This window comes from Achroia grisella, unplaced genomic scaffold, assembly GCF_030625045.1.
Source record: "Achroia grisella isolate CSIRO2021 unplaced genomic scaffold, CSIRO_AGI_Agris_v1 utg157, whole genome shotgun sequence".
Lineage (NCBI taxonomy): Eukaryota > Metazoa > Arthropoda > Insecta > Lepidoptera > Pyralidae > Achroia > Achroia grisella.
In genome coordinates, this window is record NW_026712653.1 from 975,217 (window position 1) to 987,951 (window position 12,735).

A 12,735-nucleotide genomic window follows, 5' to 3' on the forward strand; every position below is an offset into this window, starting at 1 on the left:
TGATTTAGTAGTTCACTATCTCGATTTCGGCCGAAAGGTCGTGAGTTCAAACTGACCGGCACTGAAAACCTTATGCGAATTTTATTTTTGCCTCTCTCAACGTCGATCGAAACATCGATAACAAATACTTTGTGTGTTAATTCATACTTTTGACGGACTCTCTGGTAATGGAAACACTGATAACAAACCAATTTTAGCAGAGAGACGCTCTACCCACGTTGGACTGAAATGAAGAAGAGAAATGTGGGCACGTCAAGAGTTGAGGTTATATGTCATCTATAGTTACCAAAGGCTCAGCATCTAGATAAACTGCCGTGAAAGTATATTATAGTGTAGTATATAGTTTTGACAGCCGGTGGTCTAGCGGTTTAGTACACCGCTTTACTTTCGATGGTCGCGGGTTCGATTCCTCGATCGGTAACAATATTTGTATTCAAAAGTATAATTGTTTATATCGGTCTAGGTGTTCTCTATATATATTAAGTATTTTCAAAAAAAAAAGTAACTATGCATTAATATCAGTTGTCTAGTACCCATAACACAAGCTCTGCTTAGCTTGGGACTAGATGGCGCTGTGTGAATTGTCCTGGATATTATTATTATTATTATACAGTTATATAGTAACTTATTGAGAAATTCTGGAATGTTCTATAGCAGAGAGAAATAAAATATATGTTTACTGAACAGCGTTTAATGACAGACAACAATTAATTTAATAATTAATCTACTAATCACACATATATAATATAATAACTAGCAGTTCCCGCGACATCGTCCGTGTGGAATTTTACATTATTTTTTTAATTAAAAGTAGCCTAAGTCACTCCTTATTATATCTGCTATCTGCCAAAAAAAGTCCCGTCAAAATCGGTCCAGCCATTTCAGAGATTAGCCGGACCAAATAGACAGACAGTAAAAAATTAGCAAAAATGTTATTTTGATACCGTGTTTATATTCATATGCACGTAGCGAAAAACGGTTATTTGAATATTACAAACAGACACTCCAATTTTATTTATATGTATAGGTAAAACAAAGCTATCTCAATCACTACACAGAAATTTTATTCGAATCGTATCTGTTAACAAGTGGATACGATATACGATTGCGTAATCGATGCAAGGAACCGATATGTTTAATCGATTAAAGTTAATTACTCGCATCAAGCGTCCCGTGCCCCGAACATAGTTACCACGGAATCGAACCGGCACCACCGCGCCGTCCGGCTCCGACTTATTGCCAGTGCATTCGAACGTTGATTAAAATCTCTCACTACATTCACACAAAGCCTTACATTGATATATGTATAAATCTTATGAAACGTCTGCCGAGATCCGAACTCCTGCCCACGGCCACGCGAAAAGAATCTCTAATCGCTGGAGATTTGAGTGTTAATCGGCATATCAGAGTGTACAGACCTGCCTACCACCTGTCAAGTGATATATGGGCCCTAAATAACATATCTTATTTATGTTGAATCAGAAACAAAATGTATAAAAAGATATTTTATTATAAATAATCGAGTGGGCTCGAGTAGGAGGATGACTAAATTTGTACCCGGCCTTGTGTTACAACTTATTGTCTGTTCGTGTGTGTGTTTGTACGTGCTAGCCAGCTGCAGATAAATTGAGCCAGATACTGATTCTTTCTCTGTTTAATAGGCCGATTGTGTAGGCGAATTGTGAGTGTTGCCAGATTATTAGTGTTACCAATAGATCTGGTGGATTTGACGGCCTGGGATAGTCTGGATGCAAGATGTTTACCACAGCGCCTTCTGTGAGTGTTGCCATATTATTAGTCTTAGATCTGATGGATTTCGCCGCTGGGTAGTCTAGTTTACCACACCGCCTCTTTTCCAATGTTCGCGGGTTTGATTCCTCACACAGTACAACATTTGTATGTATTCGTCTGGGAGTGTATAAAATATACTTTATTTGTAACATATAGTAAAGAGAAAACAAGAACAGTATATTAAAGAACATGTATATATACATTTACAATAAGGCGGTCTTATTGCTAAAAGCAATCAGGTTTGCCAATACAGTCAGGGAAAAATTTTGTGTTTGTATCAACTCTCTAGAACCGAGCTCTGATCTAGATAACATAAGCTCTGAGTAGCTTAGGACTATGTGAATTGTCCAGGGATATGATTATTATTTGTAAAATCCATCATCAACATCATCATGTCAGCCCGGAAGACGTCCACTGCTGAACAACGCCTCGCTCAAAGATCTCCACTACGATCGGTCCTGCGCTGCTCGCATCCAATGTCTTCCAGCGATCTTGACCAGATGGTCGGTCCACCTTGCTGGAGGCCTTCCCACGCTGCGTCTTCCGGTCTGTACTGCCCCAAAGGCCATATGTCTTACGAGCTATGTGCCCTGCCCATTCCCACTCCAGTTTTGCAATTCTTCGGGCTATGTCGGTCAATCTGGTTCATCTGTGGATCTCCTCATTTCTGATTCGATCTCGCAGAGAAACTCCGAGCGTAGCCCTCTCCATCGCCCTCCGAGTGACTTTGAGCTTATTCTTGAGGCTCATAGTTGGCGACCACGTCTCTGTGCCATAAGTCATCACTGGCAACACACATGTTAAATCCACAAGTCAAAAATTCTCCGTCACGTGGTTGTAGGGACATCTTAGGATTTAATCTTATTATTGTACCAGCGTACTAGTTGATTGTGTATTTCATATTTTATCTACAATGAATTAGTTTTAGTTTGATAGTTTGTATTTATTATCTACACACATTTCAAATTAAATATAAAGTTATAACAACTATTCAAAAGAGCAACATGAAGTGCTGTTCGTTCTTCTTGTGATGAGACAGCTTTTCGAACGAGCGGTGGATTAAAAATAAGTATGGCTATTCAAAAGTGCTCTTTGAATAAATAATCTTTTATCCTATTTATGCCCCTTCGATCGATCCCCCATCTAATTCAAATGGGGATCGAAATTACGACGAGGTTCGAACTCCTACTGGTGCCTTCAGACTAAAGTCGTATCCGTCAGGCGGGAGTTGGCCTTCAGCCGCTCCATAAGTCCTTCCGCGGGTTTGGAGTGCCTGCACTCGCCTATCGTCCGGTGAAGATGTAAAGGCCCGCTGTGACAGCTTTAGAGTAGTCCGGATAATAACCTGTGGGTGATTGATGAATAATTGTTGGCAACACTGATCGTTTGCTATCTATAGGTGCGCGCGGACAAACGTCTGGACTATAAACCAATGGATTTATGATATAGTAATGGCGTATTTCAGAGCTCTGCGGTACCTCGTTAATGGAAGGATTCCGGAACCAGTCCGAGGTGAGTGGCTTCGCGGAATTGTTTGCAATTAAAGTGTAGGTCGAATTAAAGTTGAGATAAGATTGCAATGTTTTAATTCTTACTTAATTACTGCGCAATATATGTATGTTAAGACTGGCCGGGAGTACTGACATATACTTCGTATATACATCAACATTACATACAGGACTCCTTACCTTCGGGCTGCTGGTTAGAAAAGAATAGAATAGAAAATCATTTATACATATAAATTTAATTTAAGCACTTTTGAATAGTAAACATTTTTTTAATCTACCGCTTATTCGGAAAGCTGTCTCATCACAAGAAGAATAAGTGAGAAACTTGTGTGTTGCTCTTTTAAACAATCCTTGTAAGTTCACATTTTACAAGTCGAAACGTGTGAATACAAACTACCAACCAGCACTAATTTATTTAGGCTCAAATATAAAAACATAATAAGATTGAATCAGTCGTAGTGATAAGAGCAGACCAGTCCCTACAAGCAGCACTCGTTCACGAGTATGACGGATGAGTCAGCCATCACTGGGTTGGCACGTATCCTTATTTTTAAATATTTATATTTTTATATTGGTTGATATGGTTTTTGTTATTATTCCTTCTATTGCTCTTGCTTTCTTATATAGTTTGTTACAACATATATTTTTATAATATACTGTTACTCTTTCATATTGTGCCTTTAATTACCACCATCGTTGGCTGCACCGACTCCAGCGCCTTACACAGTCCCACATATATAGTATAAAACAAAGTCGCTGTCGCAGTCGCAGTCCCTCTCTATGTATGCTTAAATCTTTAAAACTACGCAACGGATTTTGAAGCGGTTGTGTTTAATAGATAGAGTGATTCAAGAGGAAGGTTTATATGTTAAATACACGTACACCCGTGCGAAGCCGGGGCGGGGTAGCTAGTATACATATGTACATAAGATCACTTTTTGAATAATATTTTATTTGTCAATAAAACACAATTCCAATAGTTTTGGGTGAAGTCGGGCCGAGTAGTATATAATAAAGTTAAATAAATACGGTGATATTGCAGGTGGAAAATGCATAGAGATGCAATGCCTCGTCGCAAAGCCAATACTTTGAGTCTGTCACAAAATAATCGCAATTTTTTTAATAAATAGAGTGTTTCAAGAGGATGGTTTATATGTATAATACATGTACACCCGTGTGACGCCGGGGCCGGTAGCTATTTAATAAAATAACTCTGTATTGTATCAAACATGCAATAGCAGAAATGCATACTCACAAGAGTTATACTTTCGACGGTCCAGCAGTTTAGCAAGCCTCTTTCCTTTCGATCGTCGCAGTTTAGAATCCTCGCACGTTGCAATGATATGTATTCACGAGTAGGATTGTTTGTACTGGTCTGAGTATTTTCTAAATATATATATTTGCAAAAAAAAACGTATCTAAGTATTCTATCAGTTACGTAGCTTGGGACTAGATGGCGTTGTGTTTATTCCAATGATAATATTATTATAATCTGTGCCAAACACACACGAGTTGATTTATAATAATATACACAGAAGCTAATTAATAATAAATCATGACCCCCCCCCCCCCTCGCCCCCCATCCCCGTCCCCCGTCCGGATAATCCGTGACGCGGCGGGACAAATGTTTCCGGGCGCACACGGAACAGCTTTTATTTATTTTTATTATTTTTATTTACGAAATAAAAATTTATGGTCTCGCAGACCGCCTTCCGAGAGATTTAGCGGGTGTGTCATAGACTAGGGAGCTGAAAACTCGATCGGCGCTGATATATGTACCATTTTAATGGTCGCACGGTTTATGTCCAAAAAGGTATCGCTAATATACGAGTATCGGTGTATTTGTGATTTGATTTAAAGTCGTTTTGTTTGTATTCACGTCACTTGTTCATATACAGGGTGCTACAAAATCTTCTGTATTACTGCAGTACAGAAGACTTGGGAGCACCCTGTATATGAACAAGTGACGTCAATTTATCATGCTAATAGCAATATGATTAATGAATAAAAATATTTCGTTTTATATTCATTGACTATATAGCAATACGCTACGGTAACAGTTTACCATCCGATGGGCCGTATGCTTGTTTGCCAGTTGCGTGGTATAAAAAAAACTGGTCAGGTGGTCAGATGAGATTTATACATATCTAATAGATTTTCGCAGAAAATGTACAATCAGGAAGAAAAATTATTTTTATTAGAAAATATTTTTTTAAACTTTGTGGGATCTTCGGTTGGAATACCAACTATATAACTAAATAATTATAAGTGCGTAAGTGAGTTTATTTGGTGCGGTTTAAGACCAATGTGTGTTGCCAGTGATGACTTACGGCACAGAGACGTGGTCGCTAACAATGGGCCTCATTAATAAGCTCAGAGTCATTCAGAGGGATTGAAGAGATCCGCAGAAGAACCAGAGTGACCGACATAGCCCAAAAGTTGCGAAACTGAAGTGGCAATGGGCAGGGCACAGCTCTTAGGATGGTTGTTGGGGCGGTAAAGTCTTCGAGTAGCTACCGCGGACTGGGAGAAGGAGCGTGGGAAGGCCTCCAGCAAGGTGGACCGACGACCTGGTCAAGATCGTTGGAAGGCTTTGGCTGCGAGCAGCGCAGGACCGATCGTCGTGGAGATCTTTGGGAGGTCTTTGTTCAGCAGTGGACGTCTTCCGGGATGAGATGATGTTGATGATCAAGTGAGATTGTTAGTCTGTTTAGCTTAACCAATCATCTCAACATTAGCTATAAGTTATATGTAGCATTTGGGATAGAGAAGAATACAGTACTTGTTTTTTTTTATGTAATTATTTTATCACCAATTTATTGTAATTTTTTTATTAAAATTTTTATGACATAATAATTTATAAGATGCTGTGAACATCATTATTGTGTTGTAATAAATTTATTCGTCTGTATTCTACTTTGTGTTCCAGTCAATGATTTAAAAAAATATTGTTTCTAATTGTATCCGATTATTTTCTATGTATAAATATATTTAGGAATGTTTTTATTAAAATCAAACGTTTAATAACCACAGTAAAAGGTGTGCTCATCAATTAACTGTAAGAAAAAAAATATCATAGCATATATTTTTTTAATTCACCATATTATAAGTGTAAGTCATAATATTAATACATTTGACTAAATCACCAACTTATAAACAGACCACCATCCTTATTACAGTACGAAATAATATTATAACGAGTGGCAATAGGGATGCCAGTAATTTTAAATTAAAATGTAGACTTTCTTTAACTTTGCATCAATATAGCACTTTTGGGAATTTCATATGTAAGATACTATACTATACACATATTTATTTTACATTCTAATTTTCCGTGTATATTTCTTGACACGAAATTTTTATATATGGCCCAATTGGCCTGGCAAACTTTTGTACATATATAAATAAAATAGCTTTTGCCCGCGGCTTCGCTCGCGTTAATTTATCCCCTTAGGGGAGGAATTTATCAAAATCCTTTCTTAGCGGATGCCTATGTCATAACATCTACCTGCATGCTAAATTTCAGCTCGATCCGTCCAGTGGTTTGGGCTGTGCATTGATAGATCACTATGTCAGTCACCTTTGAGTTATGTATATTTAGAAGATATCGCTATTAAAAAATAGTACTTGTTGGTAAACCCCTATTTTTTGGGTGAATATTTTGGGTTGTAAGCATGTATTTTTCACACCGAATCATAAAAAAAAACAGAATTTTTTTCTAGAAAAAATAAAAATAATTTTAGTGGTCAACCACCATTATCACTTAGGTATATGAAAATTACCTATATATATATATAATACAGACCTACTGAATACACACAAAGAAATTAAGAACCAGTCAAACCGTTTCGTTGTTACAAACACTGTAACATAAGAACTTTATATATTGGAGATACGTTGGAAGAGAGAGTACAAGTGGGAACCCTCAGTGGCAATAATGATTGTGATTCAGCACGTTTTTTTTCAAATGCAAAACTATGGGCTGTTGTTTTTGTCATCGCTCAATAGACGCGGCGTCTATTATGCAATCTGCTCGTAAATCTGTCTCGCCAGACAGCAGTAATCTGTCCTTTATGACGAGTGATGCATTACACTCTATTGTTTGTTGCCACTCATAAATTTTACTTACTTTTCTCTTTTATGTGGCACTGTCTCCGAATCTGTTAACTATGACAATGAACTAACGGTTCAACTTTGCGACGATTGAACTATGTAAGGTTTAAAACCAATAATGATTGTGTACGACGCATTTTTTTTATGTTTCTTACATATTATTTTGATGAAGAAAAATGTTATATGTTACTCGCTACTCGCCGGCTTCGCATTGATGTACATATATTATACATATAAACCTTCCTCTTGAATCACTCTATCTGTTAAAAAGAACCGCTTTAAAATCCGTTGCGTAGTTTTAAAGATTTAAGTATACATTTGGACAGACAGCGACAGCGACTTTGTTTTATATTATATAATGATTGTATTTCTTCTGCTAACTGTTTTACTTTTTGACAAATATATTATTTCTTCCTAAAAACCGTCTTTCCATAATTATATTTACCAGCCCAATATATACATACAGTCCTTCGTTCACAATGATACTTATTAAAAAAAAGCATGGAAATTTATAAATATAAAAGTTAAAGTACGTTATTTAAAGGAGGAACCGAACAAACAGACAGTCAGAGACTTATGCTGTTCCGTGTTAATATCTCTGGTCATAACAAGACAATAACAATAAGTTTGCTTGTGAAAAATTTAATTTCGCACCTTTACATTTTGCACTTTCGTTTTTTGTGTCAACTGTACACCGTTTTGATTCTGTCAAACGTACAATGATGTTATCGTAAATTATATAAAATATATTTACGTACAATTCCACCGTACACAACCGACGCATTACGTACGACGTATGTACGAACAACAAAAAAAACTCAGGTGTGCGTGCAATAAATAAAATTAATTCAATCGTGCGGGATTTAAAAGAATTTCGAAAATGGAACGTTTTAATTTTCGTGAGACGGGCACGGGGGGCGGCGGGGCGGGGGCGCGCGGCGAGGGGGTGGTGCGTACGAGTAACAGCCACGCACGCCATAAATCTGTCAAGAGTCGGCCCCCAGCGACGCCTTGGAGCGTCCGCAAGGCATCCGCGTTTTTTGTTCAATTCTATTTTACAATTTAAAATTTCACTGATTAATTTGTTATAGTGATTGGCGAGAGTTAATATTAGTAGTAGACGATAAGATACCTTATTTAATGTAGAAATAGTATTTATTTTATTAAAGCAATAAAAAGGAAAAGCCTACGATGTAAGTACAGTCTGCGGTAAAGGTATACGCTGGCGAGGCACCAGTTTATGATGGCAGGATGAGCATGAATTAGGTCAGTTAGCTCATCTTGGCAAATTATCATAGATATTTTATTTTACCAAGTGAAAGCAGACCTGATGCCATTGGGCCACTAGTTCCCCTCACTTATTTCAGCCGCCAAGCAGCTAGCTTTGTAGTACACAAAGCAAGCTACTTGGCTTTCGATTGTAGGATTCAGATTAGGCACTGAAATTATAGGATAAGAGACATGACATCTTAGTCCACTGGAATGTGAACGCATGAGTGGTGGTGGTATCACGGGTGTCATATGATAACGTATATAGTGTTGTTCATGTATATAAGCGACGGTCACTATTTACCATTAGGTGGGCCGTAAACTTGTTTGATATTCGAATAATATAAAAAAAGATACTAAAAATTCTTTAGAATACAAAGGAGTTAGTATACCTCTGATTGGGCGGATATAATACAACTGTATACATCGTAGAGAATTACGATGTATACAGTTGTTATCTGTGCTACTACACATGTCCGTTGGACATATCTACAATTCTCTGACTATATTTCATTCTCTGTAGTGTGCGGGTGGAGGAGAGTAAACAAGAGATTGTTAATTTGTAAAATTGAAGAATAATCTTAATTGTAATATTTCTTTAATAGTTTCAAAATTTTGGGGGTTATTTTGCAGAAGTCCAGCAATATTTTTTTAATAGTTTCTATATTTTGTAGTTATTTAGTATGTAGTTTCTCCATTTCACTACTTAATAGATTAATGTTATGTATTTTGTTTAATTCCGCTATAATCAATATGTGTGAGATCTCAAATATTCCTACCGTTATTTAGACCGTTATTGAGTTTACATCATCGTGTCGCACCAACATTTAAAGAGCATGATGGAAGATCGTGGAAAGTTGCAAGAGCTCCACCGACAAGAGCGTGTCTCATAAATTATTAATGAATGAATGAATTGAGTCTACACCAAATATTGCGACACGTGTTTCGCCGATTAGAACGAGCCTCCATCATGTCTCTTTCAGAGATTCAAGACAGAGTAATCGTTTTCATCTTTTGTTTCAACCGTCACTCGTCTCGTCCGGAGATTCAATTTTTTCCTATTTTATTTCAACGGTCAGTCATAGGTCATTGTCAGCTGAAAGTATTGCTTGTAAAGATAATCATGTCGCTTGTTTTGCTGACGGTACAACGAGAAGGTCGCAGTGGATCAACGCTGTACGCACTCGCGACGATTCAAAGCTGACGATGAAGAAGTGTTACACACTCCGAGTTGGCGAGTTAAAAAAAATAATGGCCGACTACATGCGATACCTATATGTGATGCTCCCCAAACATATTGGTGTAAATTTTTTAGACAATGTAGTGCCTAATTTCTTTATACTAATAAAGGAATTACATTTATTGGTAGCACTAACTATATAAGTAGACTAAAATAAATAAATAAAAAATATCGTAACTAGCTATACCCGCGGCGTCGCCTACACAAAATTGAAAGCTTAATGTATATTTAAACAATTTATTGCTACCAATGTAGCACTATTACATATTATAATTACCTTATGGACTACCATAATGTAGTATAATAAGGCCATAAGTAGGCTAAAATAATTATATATCTAAATAAAAAAAAAAATCGTAACATGGTATGCCAAATTTATAGCCTATATGTTATTCTGATGTCTAAGCTATATAACTGTAAAGTTTCAACAAAATCTGTTCAGTACTTTCTGCGTGAAAGAGTAACAAACATCCATACGCACAAACTTTTGAGTTTATAATATTAATAAGGCATTAAGCTAAGATTTAGTGCTACTAATACACGTAATTCCTTTTTTATTGTAACCCGCGTGAAATTTACACATTCTGATGTATAAGCTATATTACTGTACAGTTACATCAAAATCTCTTCAGTAGTTTTAGCCGAAATACTATATGTACTGCCGAAGCAAGAGTTTAGTTCTATAGTTTTTACTAAATATTCGGTTTTACTAATATTGTGCCGTTTCGAATTGACACAAAATTAAATAAAATAAATTGAAAGGAACAATTTTTTTATGCTCATATAAATGTATAATAACATACTTTTAGGGTGTTTGGATGAAAGTGTTTTTCCAAATCGTTTTATCTGAATATTTATGGGCTGTGCTGCAAGTAGAAAAAAAAATACGTACGAAATAAAAAAATAGTTAAGTTTTGTCCGAGTTTATCTATTACAAACTTAAAGCACTTTTTTAGTGAATAAGTTTTTTTCTTTTTGTTCGTATACAAAAAGAAGAATTAGTGTTTTTGATAAAATACTTCTATTTTAACTAAATTCTGTACCAAATAATTGTATGGTAATACAAAAACTTACTTAACTTACATCCGGTTTATCAACAACAATAAATATTGAGATTTAAAATACTGGTATGCCAATTCGGAGCCCTATGTTTACGACCGCGACTGAGGGGGCTGACAGTCATAAAATAAACAACGCTTTATCTAAAATTTTCGACAATACCCAACTAACCTTCAATTATATCGAATGACATACGTCTAGTGTGGCAAACTCCGCCCACGAAACTAGCGCCATCTGTTGGCGGCCGAGTGAAAACCACTGCTGTCATACACGCTTTGAGGTTATACTTATAATATCAGAGAATAAGTTATTAATTAATCCCTTGCAAATAGTACAGTTATAAAAAAACAATAACCTGTATTTTTCTGTGTTTCATAACCATATAACTTGATAATAACAGAGTTGAATTTAAGTAACACAAGAGTTTGAAATACAGACACAATGGAAAGAGAAACATTAACATATCACATGCAATTTCATATCTAAACACAATACTAATAGAAATAATGATAATTAACTGTAAATATAGAAGATTTAAATAAATAAAATGACTTACCAGTGCTGATATACAGGTGAAATGTGTAAAAATGACGCCAACAACGTAATGTGACTCAGTTCATTTCGCTGTGTACAGAGTGAGACGACCGTTCCGAAGTTAGCCGAGCGCGTTCGAGGCCCGTCCCCGTTGTACCGCCCCCGGAGTTTGACGGACAGCGCTGACAGCGCGGCAGACGCGCGAAACGCGCCGAATGTTTTGTACGCGCGGCGCGAATCTCAACCGCATTCGAATTTGGAACGATTCGAAAATCGAACTCTATGATTTCAAACTTGGTCGTTCTGGCTGAATGTAAAGTATGATATTCCAACATGTAAGGTAACAACTACCAAAAAAAAAAAACTATAAACTATGGCAGTTTGTTAAATGAATTAAATAAATTGTATATTTATATACGAGTTTTTTTTTAAATTAAAGAAAGAACTTGAGACAGAAGTGTTAAAGTGTAATTATTTTTTATATGATATTGATATTTTAATATATTTGTGCGATATATGATGGGTGATCGTGGTATATTTTTAGAAGTAAATATACTAATAATAAAAATAAAGTCTTGTCGAGCGTGTTCAACCGGTCGGTGGGCAGAGATTTGAATCGTCGAGCAGGTAAGTCGGACAATGGTCATCCGGCCGCCGTCCTCTAATTAAACTTAAATAAAAGAAACAACGTTTACACGCACAACACTGCTTTGTTTTTGATGAATTAATGCACTTGCTTTCGTTTTTTATTTTAAATTTTATTTTATTATTTACAAATGTATTTTATTTTAGAATTTCTCGTGTCTTTTTACAGATTATTTCGTCCATTTGTTACAAAATTTTGTTATCTCGCTGTGACAACAGATGGCGCTACCAGTTCTGAATGTAGGAAGTTGAACAACTAAAATTTGATACAAAATGTTTAATTGTATAACAATGTATGATATGTTATTATGTTACTATATTTAAAATATAATTTTGTTTCTTATTATGACGTAAAATTCTTGTAATTTTAGATTTATTATGAAATTTTAATGCGTTGAATGTTTTTATATACAATTATAATTACCTACACCAAATCTAATGGGTAATTAAGACAAGCTATTCTTACAACCAGACTGCAGGTATAGGTATGTATGTATGTATTAATTTTCTTATAAATAATATTTAAGAATGCAATTATTTGTTTAATTATATGGACAATAATTAATTAAAATAGTT

General features: G+C 35.9%; 2 protein-coding genes across 2 annotated transcripts in view; one reads left to right on the plus strand and one right to left on the minus strand.

The window, feature by feature from the left end:
* LOC131841037 (zinc finger protein 808) overlaps positions 1–11,649 on the minus strand; it is a 52,312-nt gene extending 40,663 nt beyond the window's left edge. The window contains exon 1 of the mRNA XM_059189270.1: positions 11,537–11,649. The gene's annotated coding sequence lies outside the window, so the exon portion shown is untranslated. The remainder of the gene's footprint in view (positions 1–11,536) is intronic.
* A 368-nt stretch (positions 11,650–12,017) lies between these two features.
* Positions 12,018–12,735, plus strand: part of LOC131841043 (protein tiptop) — a 455,231-nt gene continuing 454,513 nt past the window's right edge. Inside the window, exon 1 of the mRNA XM_059189277.1 lies at positions 12,018–12,141. The gene's annotated coding sequence lies outside the window, so the exon portion shown is untranslated. The remainder of the gene's footprint in view (positions 12,142–12,735) is intronic.